This window comes from Tenrec ecaudatus, chromosome 1 (assembly GCF_050624435.1).
Source record: "Tenrec ecaudatus isolate mTenEca1 chromosome 1, mTenEca1.hap1, whole genome shotgun sequence".
Classification (NCBI taxonomy): Eukaryota; Metazoa; Chordata; class Mammalia; order Afrosoricida; family Tenrecidae; genus Tenrec; species Tenrec ecaudatus.
The window spans coordinates 32,704,858-32,725,242 of record NC_134530.1 but is presented as its reverse complement, the minus strand read 5'-3'; the positions used below and the strand labels follow the sequence as shown (position 1 = coordinate 32,725,242).

Below are 20,385 nucleotides of genomic sequence, written 5' to 3'. Positions count from 1 at the left end.
AGCCCATTAGTTCAGTCCCTTTTCTTTCAGGGATCCATATCCCAGGACCTGTTTACCTAATAGCACTTACAGCCTTTTAGTCCTCAGCATTCCTGTCTGAGGGGCGTGCCTTCTACAAAACCCTATTGCTCTTCCTAGAGTCAAAGATGGAGATGTCTAGTGCCCCAGCCCCGACCCCATTACACCTTTAGACTTTCATGTGACCTCCTTTTGAATATCCCCGCCAGTTCAGATGTCTATACTTGTCCTCTGTGACGCTGTCATCTAGGGAGGGGATGACATGTCTCAAGCTGAGGCCTGCCCTGCAGTCTTTTATAGCTGCTCTGAGAAGGAATTAAGGTTTTCATAACATAACATTTAATTCTATTTAAAATAGAATTATATTTAAAATAGAATCCATAATGATAAAGCCTTTTTTGTTGTTGTTGCATATATAAACAAAAGATAGTTAAAATATTATAGTAATTGGATTGTATTTTTTCAAAGAAAATATATTTGGTGTGGGATATAATATGAATCTTTTACACAGAAGCAGATTTTAAAAATTTAATATCTTTAAAAGTAGACATCAACCATTTTGTTGGATAAAAATATTGTTAGCTAATCTGCATTGACTTAGTCTTTAGCAAAATTTTGCCTTCATGATAATCTTTCTATTTGATTATATTGATTAGTATATAATGATTTGAAATGAGTTCATTGAAAACAAAATGGCAGTTATCAATTTTTAGATGGTAAGTTGCAGAATTAACTTTCATAATTTATCATAAAAGATAAACTTGCCCCATTGTCTCCTATATAATGTTGAAAGATATCTTGGAAAATTGATAAGTTCCCATCTTATTGCAAGTCTTTATTTTAGTACAATTTGCTTTTCTTGTTGTTTGGACACCTCTTTTGACCTCTTCCTTAGGGACATTAATCCTTGGCTGGAAAAATGAAACTCCAGTCTGTCATAGCACCTAACTGCAAAATGCAACCATAAACCCCTGGTCCTTTAAAGCAAACATTTATCAACCTTATAGCACACACTTCCTGTTTTTAAAGCTTTTCTGACCTTCATGGGAAAAAGACCAATATAGCTATAGTCATTACATCCTGTGGTTATTGTCATGCAAGAGAAAATCTATTATATTTCACTAAAGCCCTTGTGATTAATATGCCCCCAAAATGTAAATAGCACTGGATTCATGTGTGATCTTGGCTGGTTCTATTATTTTTCAATACAAGATAATAGAACCAGGTCAACTTTTAGCTTGTCTCTGTTTGCTCAGTGTCTGCTACAATTGGAATGTAGGAAAATCTCACATGAAAGGAGCTGCCCTACTCTGGAGAGATTGTAAAGGAAGCATTTGGCAGTCATTTCCTTTCACTTGTGAGAATGAACATGCTTTACATTATAATCATTTAAACATGCCAGACCTTGCTGACAGGGCTCTCATATTTTTCATTGTGTAGCTAGCTTGCTCTGAAGATTGGAGGGGTGATCAGTGTTTAGATTTTATTGTTAGAATTAATCAAGTAATGTAAACATTAGAAGTTAGCTTGAGTCTTCCTTTGTACGAAGTTGTATTTCCTGAAGTCCAAATATTTGCTTTGTTTCCTCTGTTAAAATTAAACTCCACAATGGATGTTTAGCATTTGTCTTCATTACAGTCTCTCTTACCTCTGACTTCTCCTTACCAAAGAGAAACAACCCTGAATTGTTTAGGTTGAACATTCCAGAAACCGTACCTTTGATTTTTGTTTTAGCCATTGTATCCCATGTTTGAGTATATATTTTGTACCAGTGTCCTAAAATAACAGCATTTTATTCTTGATAGCTGATTGGTTTGGGGACTAGAAATGATGAGATGAGTAATGCTACCTGTGATGTAGAACCTAGCAGTACTTATTGTTCATAAACTTGCTACTAATTTAATTTTTCAAGGCATTTAAATGGATACTTTTCCTGAAACAGATGGGTATAATTATTTTGAGGAGTTTAGTTTGCTGGAGACATATATGGAAAAATTCCAGCATCTTTTAATTCCAGTTTTCCACATACTTTTGAAGCCTAAGCTCTCTTGTATTATCAGTGGGAACATATCAGAATATAAAATAAAGGACAAAAACCAGTATTTTGGGTTTGTATGCATTATTTTATTTTATCTGGCTGGCTAATATTTTGAATTCTTGCTAAAGTGTTATATGGGTTTGAGTTGGGCTACTGGTTTCCCCCACCAATTTGTCATAAACACTCAACTCAGAGTACATATGGGACCTCATTCTCTGTATTGAAAAAGTTTATATTTAGCATTAGCCAGCTGGGCTCAGTTTAGATGATTCCAATTTTGTTGGCAACATCTAAAGCATCGTAGTCAGGAGCCAGTCAAACAATATGCCTTCTTACCATCAGTCCTGATCAAGGTGTTGACCTTGGCTACATCAATGTCATAGAGTTTCTTCACATCCTGTTTGATCTGGTGCTTGGTGGCTTTGACATCCACAATCAACACAAGTGTGTTGTTATCTTCAATCTTCATGGCAGATTCTGTGGTCAAGGAGAACTTGATGATGGCATACTGGTCCAGTTTATTTCTCCTGGGGGCTCTCTTCCAAACGTATTTGGGCTTAGTCTTAGGATCTTGGGCCGCAGGAACGTGGGTGAGTTTGGATCTTTTGGGGGGAGGCTGTGGACGCCTTTTAGCACAGCCTTCTTGGCTTTTAAAGCCTTTGCTTTGGCTTCTGTTTTGGGAGGAGGACAGTAGTTTACTTCTTTGCTTTTGGTGCCATCTTCATAAAAAGGGGGACCTTATTCTAAATACCCCTTCAAGATGATGAGTCTTTGCTTCATAAAATTGTCTTTATTTCTTACCAATAACTCTTTAAAAAAAAATCCCCCCCCCCCCCCAGTAACTCTTTACCAAATGACAAGTCAAGTCTTTTTTAGCTGTGTTTTTGCTCTGTCCAAGTATTATTTCATTGTAACTTTTCTAGCTTTATCAATCAGTACTATCTGAGATCGTGAATAAATTTTGGTAAGATAATGTCTTGAAAAATGTTTAGAGGTCTCTTTCTATTTCTCTTAAGTTGCTCCAAGGGTTCTTTCACACCCTTACACCCACACCTACTTCCAAAAACAAAAACCTGAGTTCTGACTGGCTTACTTTATGAGAGGAGTTGGTTGTGTACATGGGCCCTTAAGAGCTTCTGTTGTTTTTTCTTGTAAAAGTATAGTTGATGCTGCAAGTTGTGTTTTTCCCCTGAGGTCTATTTTAATAATATTGATAATTTTGTACTTCATGAAAATAATACTTTGAATATTTATTAGCTGTTTATTATTCTTAAATATATGTTTAAGACTGTTTCAAAGTATAAACGACAAAAGAAAACTATAATTAATATCTAGCCTTAATGTAACCTTTATCTTTTTGGTGTGTGCTGCTTATCATTTTACTAAGGATTAGCCTGTTTTGATTGTTAGACTCAGGAGAAAGACAAAGCTTCCTATACTCCATAAAGAATTATAGTCTCGGAAACTCATAGGGGCAATTCTGCCCTGCCCTAAGGTCGCTATGAGTCAGCATCAACTCTTTGCAAGTGAGTTTAGTTTGGTTTGGAGTCCTGTAGCTTGAAAGTAAATCTTTCTCACTCATGAGAAGATAGCAGAGTCTAACAATGACTATGATTACCTGTGTCAAGAAGGGTTTTATCAAGGGGAATAGAAAATGTCGAGAAATGTAGGAGATCCTGACAGATGCATGATCCAAAACCAAACAAAAAGCTGAGCATCAGAGTATGGGAACAGGACCAATTACTGGTAAGAATGCTCAGTCCAACTTTTTGTAGCATATTTTGACTGTATCTCTGACTAAAAAGTTTGTTTTCTGAGCTAGAAATTCCTACCCACCTCTCATTTATCAATTTGTCAAGCTGTGATGGACAGGTTTCTGTGGAGTTTCTATACTAAGAAAGAATAGAGAGAAATACCTAGTGCTCTACTTCTTTATAAAATATTGGCCACTGTGAATCTTATGAATACCAGCAGAACATTTTCATGGAAGAAATACCAACAAAATGCTTTTTAGAATCAAAGATGGAAAGACTATGTCTCTTGTACTTTGACCATTATTGTCTTGTGGGACCAGTCACTGGAGAAAGAATATCATGCTTGGTAAAGCAGAGAGGATCAGTGAAGGTGGATGACCCACAAATAGGTGAATTGACACAGTGGCTGCAGCAACAGACCAAGCATAATAACAGTTGTGAGGAGCCATAGGACTAGGACAGCGCTTTGTTCTAGTGCAGTGGTTCTCAACCTTCCTCAGGCCGAGTTCCTCATGTTGTGGTGACTTCCCAACCACCAAATCTTTTTTTGTTGCTACTTCATAACTGTAATTTTGCTGCTGTTATGAATCATAATGTAAATACCTGGTATGCAGGATATATTTTCATTGTCATAAATTGAACATAGTGATGAATCACTAAACCTATATGTAATTTATATAGTGAAATATTTATTTTTAATGACAAATGAAATTTTGTCTTGAAGCATGGTGTAGCATGGGTAACAGTCTCCACGCTGGGTGTACTCGTATGTGGGCATATCTGCATGTGGGTGGACCCACCTGGAGATGGATAGAGGAGTGTTGTCTCGGTTCCTAAGACCAACAGAAATAAGTGTTTTCTGATGGTCTTAGGCAACCCCTGTGAAAGGGTCATTAAGACCCCCCCTAGGTGTCAGGATCCACAGGTTGGGAATCGCTGTTCTGGTATCTACAGGGCCACTGTGAGTCAGAACCAGTTCAATGGCACCTAAAACAACCACCACAACCAGAGATTCCTCCACTGTGTAGAAATACATATTATAGAACATATAATAGCACTTCCTTTTTGTGAAATAAAAATTTAAAAAAATGTGCCCTTAGACAAATGGATATATATATATTCTTTTGTGTGTATTTGTAAAAAGGCATTCTAGAAGAATCTGGAGAAATAAAGGGAGATTTAAGATTTTATATTTGTTGTTCAGCACTTTTACCTGCAAATTCACACTTGTGAGTAGATCATTAAATGTTAACCCAGTGGACAATGATATAATAAATGAAAATAAGGTAGTAAGGAAAATTATTCTTAAAATTCATGTTAGTAAATACTTGATCTTTGTTTGCACTTGAAGTTTGATTCTTACCTGTTGGAATCTTTTGGAGGATGTACGTTACTTTAATCATGATAAAAGTTCAACCCATTCACTGTTAAGTTTATCGATTCTGATTGTATGGGCAGAGTAGAACGATTTCACTGGTTTTCTGGGGTTGTAATCCTAATGGACGCCGACTGCCTCATCTTTCTTCAACCTTTCAGTTAGCAGCTGTGTGCTTACCTCACTGCACCACTAGTGTTCCTTAAAAAACAAAACAAAAGGTGTTTAAAAAAACAAGAGCATATATTTTTCTTTTTTAATTAGAAAATTCTAGAATTTTGGTTGTGAAGTACCATTTTTGTGGGTTTGGAAAAGGAACAGAAGCTTATACGTACAACTCCACATTTTCTGTAGTAGTACAAACCAGACTTCCCCACCCTAACATCTTAGGCAAACATAGCTAACTAGTAGTAACATCAACCCCTTGATTCACTCATTCAGTTGCTTAATTGACTATTATTCTTTTGGCATGTTGACCTTGGGTGTCCGATCTAAGTTATTTGAGTTGAATGATTGAATTTTGATGGTCTACACTTGGTAGTTATAATTTTTGTGAATCTCACAAGTTATTGGATGAATATTACTATTTAAACTTTCATGTATAAATGCAGTCCTGTCTACTTTGGTGATCTTGGGGAGTAGTCCTATCCTGCCAACTTTAGAAGATGTGGCAGGACATCTTGAGGTCTTCCTTGTCAAGGTGAGTCTTCTTGATGTGACAGGACAGAGTGGTGAAGAGAGGAAATGCTGTGTACTTAGTTGAAGTTGAGAGTCTGGAATAATGTGGGTCCTGTTCAACTAGTGTTAAGGTTATAAACTCCTCCTTTCCCCTGGGTACTGTTCCTGGCTGTAGCTCTAATGCTACCTTAACTAGACTGTCTGTTTAGTTATAACTGCTAGGGTAAAGTCAGATGTCAGCTCATGTGGTTGCATGTTTAGGCCTGTAGAATATAGAGTGCTCTGCTCCTAATCACATCTGTTGTCTCCTCTCATTATCTGTTAATGGTACTCAATTTGACAGGGCTGTTTTGATAAATGAAGGGTGCTATGAAACCAGGAGCTGGAATGTATATGGAATGGAGCATAGAACAAAAGGAAGCAGTACCACAGACAGGCAAGACTAGGGAAAGATCATGTTAGGGACTAATGTGGGAATGCTTATGATAAGAATACAGATTTTTAAAAATTGTAATTGACAAATTCACAAATAGGTCTTGAAAGAAACTTCTCTTTGAGGGGGATTGAGAAAGGTACTGGTTTGAATGATTTGCTACCACTGATGGGGAGTGTCCTCAGGTCAGAAGAGCTCTTCTTCAGGCTTCCATGTCAGGTAAACAGGTCATTTGCTTAGAGAAGAAAAATGAAAAATCAAAAGCTCAATATATAAGAGAAATGAAGATAAGCTCTCCCCCAGCTCCTCAGTTTGAATTTGGTTGTACTTTTGCATTTAGAAGGGGCCCTGGTGAGTTAGTGGAGTATGCAGTGGTTGAATTTTTATCTGTACCATCAGCAGTTCAAAGATACCAGCTGCTCCTCTGGAGAAAGATGTGCTTTCTGTTCCTGTAAAAGGTACAGTCTGCTTCAGCCTTGGAAACCCACAAGGGCAGTTCTCCCTGCCCTCTCTAGTTGCTCTGAGTTGGAATTGATTCAATGGCAGGAAGAGAGTTTGCATTTAGAGAAATGATTCACCAGAGGATCTTGTTAAACCGTTGGTTTTGATTTACTATCTCTGGGGTGGGGGACTTTCAGCAGGGTCTTGAGCCAGAGGAACTGGTTTGAAGATTTGGAATAATTTAAGGTCTCTTTATGTCACTAGGGTTAAAAAAAAAGTACTATTTTCGAATTGGACCCTTGTAAAGGTTCCTGTTTTCATGAATTACCCCAGACACAATCATTTACATCTTGTTATAGAGATTAAAAAATAACTTCCCTTTTCTAGGCTTCTTAATAGTTAATGAACATATGCTACTTAATTACATGCATGATATTGAGGGAGACTTATTTGTGCCTAGAATGTGAACATGGTATCCAAAGATGAGAAAAACCAAGTTGTTGCCCTAATTCACAATGAGCAAATCTTTCTAATGGAAATCACTGACTGAGGGGACTATGGTCATTAATTAGAACATCATACCCTTGAGTTACAAACTGAGATAAATGCTTTTAAGGAAAGGAACAACCTTCTATGAAGACTTTACAAAGGAACTTGACCTAGAATGGGAGGCTTTTTAGAAGGTATTTTACCAGCTGGCTTGATTCTTTGTATATGTATTGTTAGATTACTCCTACTCTAGTGGGAATAAGCCGTGTAAAAGGTCCATATTAGGAATCCTGGATGCATAGGAGAATTGAAAGACTGGCGGAACTGGAAGATGGTGAGGGCTGTGGTGTGTGTTGTGTGTATGTTGATTAGCAGAGGATGTAACAAAAGAAACAATGTATATGTGTCATAAAGGAATTATATTAAAAAAGTGCTGTCAATGCATTTAGAGCCCTTGAGAGTCTAGGTGCAGCATGAATTCAAAACCAAGCTGTTCCGCTTTCCTTATCTGCCCTCTGCAACTCAGTGCATGCAGTCACTTTTTAAATGGTCTGGGAGTGGGGAAGATCCCCTCTGGCTCTGCCAGATGCATGCAGTATCTGGTTAGAAAATGGAAAGTGTCCAAGCACAGGAGTCATTTTTGTAACTAAGTTTTAAAATGGATTTAATCTCTGACATACTTGGAATGATCTCAGAGCCAGGTGATTACGGAACAGATTTCCAAATAGCAGCTCCCCTCAGGTTGGTTTCATCGAAAGATGACATTTAGTAGAGCTTGTGGGGAGAGCTATGTTGATTATTATAGAATACCTCAAATTTGTATTGATCAGATTGCCTTGTAGGCCAGCAAAAGCACTGTGCTCCATCAGCTCCAGCTCTCAGTGCCTCATGTGCTGTGCTAGTAGTTTTAAATAGATGTTTCCATCTCTTGTAGAATAACACGCTTTCTTTTCCAAGAGACCAGCAGCTTCATCTTTAAGAGCAGTTTGTATTTTATTTAGATTATCTATGTCAGTAAGGCAAGGCCCTCAGGTTCCATTCTGGGTTTGGATCCCTTGTTGAGGGACTGTGAACAGTCACTTAACTGTCAAATCTTAGAAGTCGATTGATAAAAAGGGCACCTGGTAATTCAACCTTTTGGGACCTTGAAAGTTCTGATGAATATTTATAAAGCTGTTTGAGAGTTCCATGAAACTTCTGTAGAAAATAAGAGCTGTAATAGTAAAGATACCTGAAGTCATTAAGTTTTGAGATGATAATTTTCTATTTTGGGTTGACACTGGATGAGGTTATGACAATGTTTTCATATTCTTTAGGAGCATTTAAAAAACTCCTATGAAGTATCTTATTTACTAGTACAAATTTATCTAGCTGTTACCACTAGGAAATGCCTGGCATAAATATAGTTTAAACTAATCTTTTTTTTTTTTTTAAACTAATCTTGAGACATTTTAGTAAATTGATATTTTTTGACCAGACATCATTGGGAGTGGGAAAGAAGCTAATTTGAAATTAACAGTAGGTAATTTTGTTTAGATTAACGAGGAGTCTGTATGTTACTTAGAATTTGGTAGTGGGTGTATTACATGTTTATTTAAAGCCACATGGTAAATAATGTGCATTTATTTTGCTTCCTTATTAGATGAATTTCAATCAAGCCAAATTTAAGCTTTGCCAGATCTAACAGATGGATTTTTATTTTCTTGTAGAAAGGGATTGGAGAGTAAGATTTTTAAACAATTGACTTTTATAGAGTGTTCTTAAACAGTAAATAAAATTGGGGTCAGAAATATTGCTTGACACCAAACAAAGTTGCTTTCTCCTGTGTGTCACTGAAACAAATGTTCAGCGTGTGTTAACTGTTTTTCATCTGCATTTGTTAGACATCAGAGGTGGTTGGCGTTAATATTCCTGGCAGCAGCAGAGGCAGCTCTAGGATGTGTGAACTGCTGATCACTCTTGGGGATGCGCTGCTTCTTTAATATCTTGCTTGCAGATGCATTTTCTAGCTGACCAGGCTATTAAGAGCTGCCATCAATCACGCAGCCACCCCTTGTAGGCTGTTGGAATCAGAGGAGACTAGCCTAGCAAGGAAGGAGATAAAACTGAAGCTGGTATTGTGTGCTCTCGCGCGCACGCGGCCGAAGGGACGCGCACGGAGCGGGCCGGGTTCCAGCCCGGGTTTTGCCGGCTGCCTTCTCGGAGAGGCTGCTCATTCTCTCTCGGCGTCTGGGTCATAGGCGTGTGGCACTGTCGGCCCGGCCTCCCGGGCTGAAGGAGCGAGAGAGCCGAGTGCGGAGGCCACGGGCAGCTAGTGCGGCCCGGAGCAACCGCACTCGCTGGCACGGGGCGGCTCCGCACAGCCACCACCTCCGGGCGTCACCAAGCATTGAGATGCGCCCGAGCAGTCTTGGCCTGCGGCCGCCCGGGCCTCCTTTTGTTTAGCAAGTGATTTCACGCCCTGAGCTCCGCCCGCTCACCCTCAGGCGCAGCCCCGCCCCTGCCTGCGGACCCGAGTTTGCAGAGGGGTGCCCAACGAGTCGGGCGACCTGGTTCTTGAAGAGGAGGACAAGTCTCGCGGGGGCAGCTCTTGAATCCCACTGGCTGCAGGCAAGTGGCCGGGGACCTTGGCCGGCGGCCTCGTGCTGCGAGTGGGTCGCGGGCCAAGAAGTTAGGCAAGTGTGGGCACAGGGCCTTGGGGACTGGGGGTGGGGAGCCGGGGGAGGTAGCTGAACCTAGGAAGATAAACTTAGGTAGTATTAAGAATGATGACTGATGGCTTTCCAGGAATAAGGACTATGGAGTCTGTGCTCTGTGTCCCATTGCATTTTTGCTGGACATAATATAATGGCTAAAGCTCTGGAAATTAATATACCGAAAAGGAAACACCTTTGGGATAGAGGAAACACTATTTTTATGAAAGTTAAGTTATTGAAGATGAGCAGTGCCTACACGATGGTCACTATTTCTTCAGGAAATTCATTGTTTACGGTGTAGTACATTTAAATGTTAAAATATAATGCATTTGATACCGCTTCTCAGCCTTTGGCTAAGATCAAGTGTAAAAATATAATACATTTTATAGGCTTGGTTTGAAGGTAACTTGGAGCTACATAAATTGATGAATATAATTTTAATTTGCTTGTTGGACAAAAATACTCTTGTTTGTTTTTTTGTCTCTTTGGTCAAAGAATCCATAGCTTTGAAAAGCATTGTTTCAAGTTTAAATTTCTGTGTATGAGAGAGTGGCTTCCCCACACCCCTTTTCTTGTTTCCTTAAATCTTGTTCTCTTGAAGCACTGGGAGACCTGCTTGTCCACTTTCTGTTTGATGAGGAAGAAACTCTTGTAATGGGTTACTTTGTTTGACTCCCTCAGCTTGTAAGCTTCTCCTGCGCACGTGTGCCGCCTTGCTCCTTGGGGGCATTGTTTGGCTGAAGGTGTCCTATCAGCCATATGGAAATGAGAGAGAGAGAGAGAGAGAGAGAGAGAGAGAGAAACTCAGCAGTTAACTGATTAGAACAGTCCCTTTGAAATTGTGTGTGTGCACTGTAAATAGAATAAAAGTTGAAGAAATGGCAGAGTCTTTAAAAACTGTTACGGAAAAAGCCACTTTGTTTCAAAATTGACTTATGTATTGAGTTCTGCGGGGTTTTTTTTTTCCATTTAAAAAAACTAGAACTATAACTTTAAAGTAGACATGATTTAAAACTTCACAGACGGGAACAATATCCTACGTCAGCCCGTTGATGTGTGGGCAATTATTTCCAGAGGCACAACTGGCTCTGCATCTTTATGCCTGGGTTAGATGTAGCCTCTGAGAGGCAGTTTGCCCTTCTGACTGTTCACATTGCCTAGTAGAGTCACAGGAGGCCAACGTTGCTGAACTGTGTGAGAGCTGCAGTTAAGAGCTTGTGTCTGTTTTTATTTCCAACACTGTAATTTAGTAGTGTTTAAACTATTTTAGCAAAGATCTCTGGGGCCAGTGAAAAGGTGCTGTTGGGTCTAGAGCACTTGAATGCTTATTGTACTCTGGTAGCTCCTGGTGCTAGGCAAACTGAACTGAAAATGTTACTCGATGTAGGTGTATGATAGAATGGACTAAGATTACACTTTTTCTTTCGTGAGGGCTAGTGAGAAGGATGGATGCATCAGTGAGTACTGTTCAGTAATAATCTATTTAAGGACAGCCTGCAATTCACTTACTCAGAAGGTTTCCAGAAAAAGGCAGTTTAGCCTTTTGTCATGTTTTGTGGTTTTACATTTGTGAATTGAGGCAACAGCTGACGTAATGTAGCTGTACCACTTCCTTTGTGTGTGCATGTGTTTTTATAGCTTATAGGATATATTCCAGTCTGTGTGGTTGTGTTTATTTCTGAAATGCTTCAATGTCTGTTTTTAAACCCAGATACCCATGCTAGGTTTGGGGAGGGAAGAGCGTGTGACGATGAACAGTTAGCTTGTCTGTAAGGTCAGGGAATTGCTTGTAGACTAGCTTTCCATTTTAATTAGTGCAACTGTGTACAGCTGTTAGGTCCGAATGCATTGGCTGCTCCTGCAGGCGTGTTTTATCTTAAACTGGAGGTTTTATGGACTTGACTCTGTTCTACTTAATCCTTCTCTCACCACCACCATGCTTGCTTTTAAGCAAATAATAGAACAAGATAAGCTTTGTTTACTCATGTAATTGTTTACTTGTGCTGAGATATATTTTTGGTCTTGAGGAAATTGGTAAACCATATAATGTATTGATAGGTATTAACAGGAAATTGGTAAACCATATACTGTATTAATAAGTATTACATTTAAAAAGGAAAACGAGCTGATTCCAGGAACCCAAGTGGAAGGCGAATTTTGAGAATGACGAAGGCAACGAATGTATAACGGTGCTTTACTCAATTGATGTATGTATGGATTGTGATAAGAGTTGTATGAGCTCCAATACAATGATTTATTAAAAAAGTAAGTATTGCATGTACTATGCTTTTCTTAGGTCGTGTGCTTTTTGCTGGCTATTTTGTAGATTGACTAGCCAAAGGAATCAACTGTTTTAAAACGACAGGAGAAGCCAATGTGTCCTTAACCACAACAACAAGAAGAAAACATGGGCCCCTGGTTCATGTTCTAGGGTTATTGGTTAAATTAAACAGCAGTGTTAGTGGAGATAACAAGGCCTGCTGGCATGCTGGGGCAAATACCCAACAAGCTAGGTGAGCACAGGTTTCATAAGTAAGTACAAGTAAACTGGTGTTCCCGGGTAATAATCAGAGAATGTTGCTGGGATAAGTATCCCTCTTGCCTCTGTTAATTACGCTGACGCTGACGTACTGTACCAAATGGGCTGAGCAAGTCATTGCCCAGCAGTTTTGCCTAAAGCTGCTGGATGGATAGTAGGATTAAAATGTCTTTATTCAGGTCTCTGTGTGACTAACTTTAAAGTTTAAAACGTGGCGATTGAGGCGATCTGAACCTTTGGATAAAGTTGAGCAGATAATCTGAACTGTAAACTTGGTTGCAAGGTTGATGGCATGTTTTCTCAATGGTTTGATCTCCTTACAGTTGGCTTTTGTGCGGAGGAAATACTACTGTCCAGAACTATTATCACCACCAACACAGGTTTCTAAGCTTGTCTACCACATTTTTTAAAAAGAGTAAAAAACATTTTTTTTGAGCAAATTGTTTGAAATCTGCTTACACATAAAGCTAGTGTGGGGGTCGGCATTGGTGGGCATGGTATAGGGATCTTGGGTATAGGGAAAGACATTGGCCCAACTTGGGGGTGGTGTGTGGGTGGGTATTATGACTAGGCGGCCTGGTAACAGTGATTATACTTTGAGCTGCTAATTACAAGGTCAGCAGTGCAAAACCACCAGCTAGTCTAAAGAGAAAGGTGAGGCTTTCTATTTTCATGAAGAGTTACGGTCTCAGAATCCCAAATTATATAAGGTGGCTGAGTCGGAATGGACTAGATGGGCTATTGTTTCTAGTTGCTACTGAATCAGCCCCCAACTCATGGCTACTCCTGTGTATAAAGAATGAAACATTGCTCAGTCGTATACCATCCTACATCAGTCCTGCTGAGGGAACTGATCTGTCAATATTCTGTCAATTGTAATCTGTAGGATTTTTACTGGTAGATTACAATCTGTCAATTGTAATCTATAGGGTTTTTACTGCGCTCTTTGACAAATATATAATGTTATGCACCCCCTTATTACTATGTAATTCAAAATAGTTTGCTGAAAAACACCTGTGCTTCTCCTTTTCTTGCCCCTCCCACTCCAGGTCATGAATGTGTGAATTTTTAACTCATAGGAGAGATGCATTCTTCTTAAAACAATTTCAAGAGAGAGAGTGCACCATTTTCTAGAATGTGATAATTTCCAAGTAACTAATCTTGGTGATGTTTCCTCTAACTAAAAGAAATGAAAGCATCTGACTGGCAGCAGAGATGGCTGAATCCATGGAAAGACAGCATGATAGCATAGATCCATATATTTTAAATCCAGACTGTATCTTCAGATTTTAATGGCAATCAAGATCTTAAACATGCCTTCAAACAGATTTAATTCATGATAATAGTTGATAATAACAAAGGTAGTAATGAGAAGCAGTAATACACTAATGCTGACATTTAATTAGTAGGAAAAGCCAATGTACTCTTGCCCATTTTTTAATGTTATAATGTGCTGTGCTGGTTTAATCAATTTATTCATTATAGGATGGTAGTTTATTAATAGATAACTGCCTGAGTTCTAATCTTAGTTCCACCATGTAATCACTTTGAGACTAGTTTTCCGATATTGTTTTATGGCAGTAGAAAGCCATCTCTTTCTTCCAAGGAACAGTTGGTAGATAGAACTGCTGGTCTTGTGGTTAGCAACGCAACGTGCAACCCAATATGCTACCAGAGCTCTTCTGACAATATCTTCGGGCACAGCTTCATATGTATGGTTCCAGAAAGTTTGGCTTTGAGGAAAACTTGAATATTTCTTCTACTTTTCCCTCCTTTTGATCACAACTCTTCTGTATGTAGAATGATGCCCTGTTTTTAACTATGATATCTGACTACCTCTCATCCTTATAAAGTGCCAACCTTTTTAAAAAAAATTTTTTTTTTTATTTTAACAATTTATTAGGGGCTCATACAATTCTTATCACAGTTCATACATATACATACATCAATTGTATAAAGCACATCTGTACAGTCCCTGCCCTAATCATTTTTTTCTCCTCTTTTTTTACATTTTATTAGGGACCCATACAACTCTTATCACCATCCATACATATACATACATCAATTGTATAAAGCCCATACATTCCCTGCCCCAATCATTCTCAAGGCATTTGCTCTCCACTTAAGCCCCTTGCATCAGGTCCTCTTTTTTTTCCCCCTCCCTCCCCTTTCCCCCCTCCCTCATGTGCCCTTGGTAATTTATACCTCATTATTTTGTCATATCTTGCCCTATCTGGAGTCTCCCTTCCCCACTTCTCTGCTGTCCCTCTCCCAGGGAAGAGGTCACATGTGGATCCTTGTAATCAGTTCCCCCTTTCCAACCCACTCACCCTCCACTCTCCCAGCATCGCCCCTCACACCCTTGGTCCTGAAGGTATCATCCACCCTGGATTCCCTGTACCTCCAGCCCTCATATGTCCCAGTGTACAGCCTCTGCCCTATCCAGTCCTGCAAGGTAGAATTCGGATCATGGTAGTTGGGGGGAGGAAGCATCCAGGATCTGGGGGAAAGCTGTGTTCTTCATTGGTACTACCTCGCACCCTAATTAACCCATCTCCTCTCCTAAACCCCTCTATGAGGGGATCTCCATTGGCCGACACTTGGGCCTTGGGTCTCCACTCTGCACTTCCCCCTTCATTTAATATGGTATATATATACATATACACATATATACACACACTTACATCGTTGTTGTTTTTTTTTGCATGATGCCTTATACCTGGTCCCTTGGGCACCTCGTGATCGCACTGGCCGGTGTGCTTCTTCCATGTGGGCTTTTTTGCTTCTGAGCTAGATGGCTGCTTGTTCACCTTCAAGCCTTTAAGACCCCAGACACTATCTCTTTTGATAGCCGGGCACCATCAGCTTTCTTCACCACATTTGCTTATGCACCCATTTGTCTTCAGCGATCCTATCATGGAGGTGTGCAGTCAATGATATGATTTTTTGTTCTTTGATGCCTGGTGACTGATCCCTTTGGGACCACTCGATCACACAGGCTGGTGTGTTCTTCCATGTGGGCTTTGTTGCTTCTGAGCTAGATGGCCGCTTGTTTTTCTTCAAGCCTTTAAGACCCCAGTCACTATCTCTTTTGATAGCCGGGCACCATCAGCTTTCTTCACCACATTTACTTGTTCACCCACTTTGGCTCCAGCCGTTGTGTCGGGAGAGTGAGCATCATAGAGTTCCAATTTAATAAAAGAAGGTATTCATGCATTGAGGGAGTGTTTGAGTAGAGGCCCAAGGTCCTTCCGCCACCTTAATACTTGACCTATAAATATAGACACATAGATCTATTTCCCCATCTTCCTATATATATTTGCATGTACATGTCTTTGTCTAGACCTCCATGAATGCCCTTTGACTCCTAGCTCTTTCCTCCATCTCCCTTGACTTTCCTCCTGCCCTACTACCATGCTTCATTGCCACCTGGGCTAGAGTATACCTCTTCTCTAAGCAACCTTACCCTTGATCATTTCCCACCATGCCTGCCACTCCCCCTTCTCTACCATTTGGGGTCCCATATTTTTCCCTTGTCCCTGGGTTTGTTAACACCGCTTCCTTACCCCCCCCCCCCCCCAAGTCCCCACGGAACTGTCGGTCCCGTTGTTTTTCCTCCAGATAGTTCATCCAGCCTGTCCTATTCGTGCCAACCTTTTTAAAAGATTTATTTATACTACTTCTAACTCTGTGGCTAACACCATTTTCCAATGTTTATTCTTTCAAGGTATGATCACTATGTGAAATAGATGGCACTAATGTTGAGGTACACATAATACTTAGAAAAGAAAAACCAGTACTCTAACTAATCCATGTAATCTAAAGGTAATTGTTTTGCTCAGTGATCCTTAGATGCTGAAGAGAGTTTCTGAGTATAGTTACATCTTTTCTCCTTTTTTCTGCTAGTGATCTGTACTGTACATTTCTCTCTCAAGCCTTCAAGTCACTGCTGACTCATAGTGATCCCATATGGGTTTCTGAGACTGTAATTGTTCACTGGAGTAGAAAGCCAGGTTTTTTCACCTATAGAGCTGCTCGTGGTTTTGAACTGCCAATCATGTGGATCACAGCCCAACTCGTATCACCAGGGCTTCTATAGGTTTCTAATGTGGAATTTTACAACCTTATGTTGCTTCTATTTAAAGTTTTGTTAATGCGGTAAGGTAATTAGGTAAAAAAAGATTTCTTGAAGATGGTTGAAGTCTTAGGAAAGAACAAATGCTTTTTTTCTTTAAAACATTTAAAACATTCAAATACAGAGTAGACTATTCTTTTAAAGTTTTCACTTTTTTAAAGCTTATGTTAGTTTTGAAATGTTTATAGCTTATAGCAAGAGAACTTGAGTTAAGAATCTGTTAACATTTAAGGATTATGGATTCAGAACAATTATTAAGACCAAGTAATTCCAGACCAATTCTTTTTGATAGAGATATAAAAAGAAATGTTAGCTGAAGGGAACACTTAGATATTGTTATTTGTTCTTTATTAGAACATCACCAAATATGGCATTCTATGAAATATTTCCTCATGAAAATGGCCTAATCATTCAACAAATACTTGACATTGTGTTTTGAGCTGGGCCTGGGGATATGGAAATAAACACGGCAGATGTTGTGTCAATGTGTATGGATAAGAGATACACTTGTGTATGAGAGAAGGCATTGAAGGTAGAAGCTTGGCTTTTGAGAAAGAGGTCTGAAAGGCAATGCAGTATAAAATGGATTAAGAGAGAAGAGAGTTTCAAAGAGTGGGATTTTTTCCCCCTCAATATGTATGAGACCAAGCATCCCTGGGCTGCTACAATTAACTAGCAGACAGGGATAGATAAGAAACAACTTTACTTTGAGCAGGGGGAACGACAAAATAGCACTTAACAGCTATACTGTAGTCTAAATCCTGCTGAGCGGGATGTTATAGAATCACATATCCTAGATTTGGGATTACAGAGAGAAAACCAAGAAAACGCTCAAACATTGTTTAGGTTAGTGGGAGTCAATGAAACTTCTGAGCACTCTCCAGTGTTGTAGAAACTAGTCCGAAGGTACTTATGAATATTTTGGTAAATTTGTCAACGAGAGAAGGAATAGCAGAAAAACTCCACAAATTTGTAGAGTTATTGGGAATGATATTCTGCCAGCAGGATTTAGTGTTAATTAATCTGATGTGTGTTTATGATTCTGGGATTATATTGAGGTAATGGATGTGAATCCTTTTTGAAGTAGAAAACATTTACACTTAAGGATACTAATCAAAAGGTAATGTGATTTTAAAAAGAGTCTAGATAGGTAAATGAAGGAAATTCTTTATAAAATGCAAGTATTTCTGTCACTAAAGATGGAGAAAAATATCATGGTTCCAAAAGTGAACGATTAGACCTTTTTCATGTCTTGTTTTCACAAAATGAATTAGTTTTTATAGTTGTGGCTTTAAAAAGGGTCAGTTTATATGTGACTATCGAGCTTCAAAGGATTGACAGAGTGAATATACTGTGCATTTGAAAATTGCTTAAATCAAAAGCCTCCAGATGGTGTGTGCTGCTGCGTGCACAGCTGTATTTACCACTAGCTCACCAGAGTATCTACTAATAATTTAAAAATAGCTGGTTAGAAACAGTGGTGTCTTCAGATTAATGCTGGTTTTGAACCTTAGCAGCGGTAACAGTTTTACTTGTATGCCTTTTTGTAAAATGCCAGTTGAAATTACTTCCCTTTGGCTGCATTGCCAGTGTTTCTTAGTTGGCCCAAGGTGTAGTTTACACAACCAGTCAGAAGGTTTACATACAGAAACAGATAGCTAGGTTTATAAGTTTAGTAGTATCTCATAGCAGTAAAATGATTTAGTGTTTAAGTCACTAAACTTTTATTATTTAAAATTATTATGGCTACCATGTTAAAAAAATTTTAAAGGTAAATCTTGTATAATTTTTTAACCTTACCCAAACAATAAAACCAAAAATCCCTTCAAGAACTAATTGAGTAAGCGGGAATAATGAGTTGATACCAAGGGTTCAAGTAGAAAAAAATGTTTTGAAAATGATTATGACAACTTATGTACAAATGTGCTTGACACAATGGATAGGTGTATTGATTGTGATAAGAGTTGTGAGAGATCTTTTAAATTTTGTATGTTAGTGGCTTGTTTGTTAGCTTGTCGTTGTTGCTCCTGTCGTCGCCATGTTCTCATGTGCCACTTTGGTGCCATCAAAGCCCTTCCCAGTTTTATGCACATATTAAATATCTGCAGGTCCTCAATGTGAGAAGAACATTGCAGGACAAACAATGTGAGGAGAAAATAACACATGAGAGTGTGGGAGGTAGGAGAAGGGAAGAGATGTTGGCCAACCCAGGGACAAGGAAACGAGTGGTTCAAAACCAGTGGCAGGGAGGAGATGGGAGGACTGGTAGGGAGTGACCAAGGACAAGGTAACTGAGAGGAATTACTGAAACCAGAATGAAGCCTGAACATGGTAGTGGGACAGGAGGAAAGTGTAAGGAAATAGAGGAAAGGAGTAGGAGGCAAAGGGCATATATGGAAGCCTAAATACAGACATGTATATACGTAAATATATTTGTGATTAGGGGGGAAATAGACCTATATGCATATATTTATAAGTTTAGTAGTAGGGTAGCAGGTGGACACCGGGCCTCCTCGTATGCATTCCCTTAATACAAGAGTACCTTGTTCAGCTAAATGGTCATTTCATGATACCCACCTTCCTGACATGATCGCTGAAGACAGACGTGTGCATAAGCAAACGTGGCGAGGAAAACTGATGGTGCCCAGCTATCAAAAGATATAGCATCTGGGATCTTAAAGGCTTTAAGGCAAACAAGCGGCCATCTAGCTCAGAAGCAACAAAGCCCACAGAGATGAAGCACACAAGCCTGTGTGAACACGAGGTGTTGAAGGGATCAGGTAGCAGACACCAAAGGACAAAACCATCATTATGTGATCACCTTCCCCACATAAACGCTGAAGACGAATGTGTGCATAAGTAAGTGTGACGAAGAAGGCTGATGGTGCCCGGCTATCGGAAGATATAGTGTCTGGGGTCTTAAAGGCTTGAAAGTAAACAAGCGGCCATCTGGCCCAGAAGCAACAAAGCCCACATGGAAGCAGCACACCAACCTGTGTGATCATGAAGGGCCAAGGGCTCCAGGTTTCAAGCACCAAAGGCTGGGGGGCGGAGGGGGGAATCATCATCGGGAATGAGGGGAGCGTGTGATGGGGACCCAATGCCCATCTGTAGACAACTGGACATTCCTTGCAGAGGGGTAGTGGGGAGTGTAGCAACAATGAAACTCACAACCTTCTTCTAGTTCTAAATGCTTCCTTCCCCAACTATCATGGTACCAAGTCTACCTTGCAAACCTGGTTAGACCACAGGCTGTACAGCAGTACAGACGGGAACTGGAAACACAGGGAATCCAGGACAGATGAACCCCACAGGACCAGTGGTGAGAGTGGTGATACCAGGAGGGAACAGGGAGTAGGGGTAGAAAGGGGGAACCGATCACAAGGATCTACATATAACCTCCTGTCTGGGGATAGGCAGCAGAAAAGTGGGTGAAGGGAGATGCCTGGCAGTGTAAGATAAGATAAAATAATAATTTATAAATTATTAAGGGTATATGAGGGAGGGGGGAGTGGGGAAAGAGGGGGAAGGGAAAAAGGAAAATGAGCTGATTGCAGGAACCTAAGAGGAAAGGAAATTTTGAGAATGACGAGGGCAACGAATGTATAAGTGTGCTTTACACAATTGATTTATGTATGGATTGTGATAAGAGTTGTATGAGCCCCAATAACATGATTTAAAAAAGTTGTAAGAGCCCCCAATAAAATTATTTTTAAAAAAGCAAACCAAAATTGTATGAGCCCCCAATAAAATTATTTTTTAATAAAAACCCTAATTACATTCACTAGT

The 20,385-nt window shown here is 39.6% G+C and overlaps 1 protein-coding gene and 1 non-coding gene across 5 annotated transcripts in view; one reads left to right on the top strand and one right to left on the bottom strand.

The window, feature by feature from the left end:
- The window catches only part of RERE (arginine-glutamic acid dipeptide repeats), a 535,168-nt gene that overhangs the window by 123,389 nt on the left and 391,394 nt on the right, over positions 1 to 20,385 (top strand). The window contains exon 1 of one of the 4 annotated variants that reach the window (XM_075550649.1): positions 9,510 to 9,836. The exons of the other annotated variants lie outside the window; for them this stretch is intronic. The gene's annotated coding sequence lies outside the window, so the exon portion shown is untranslated. Of the gene's footprint in view, positions 1 to 9,509; positions 9,837 to 20,385 lie in introns of those variants that run through there. 4 annotated transcript variants of the gene reach the window in all.
- LOC142438360 (small nucleolar RNA SNORA63) lies at positions 17,231 to 17,363 on the bottom strand. The gene has a single exon (XR_012782745.1). It is a non-coding gene; the product is annotated as a small nucleolar RNA SNORA63 (small nucleolar RNA).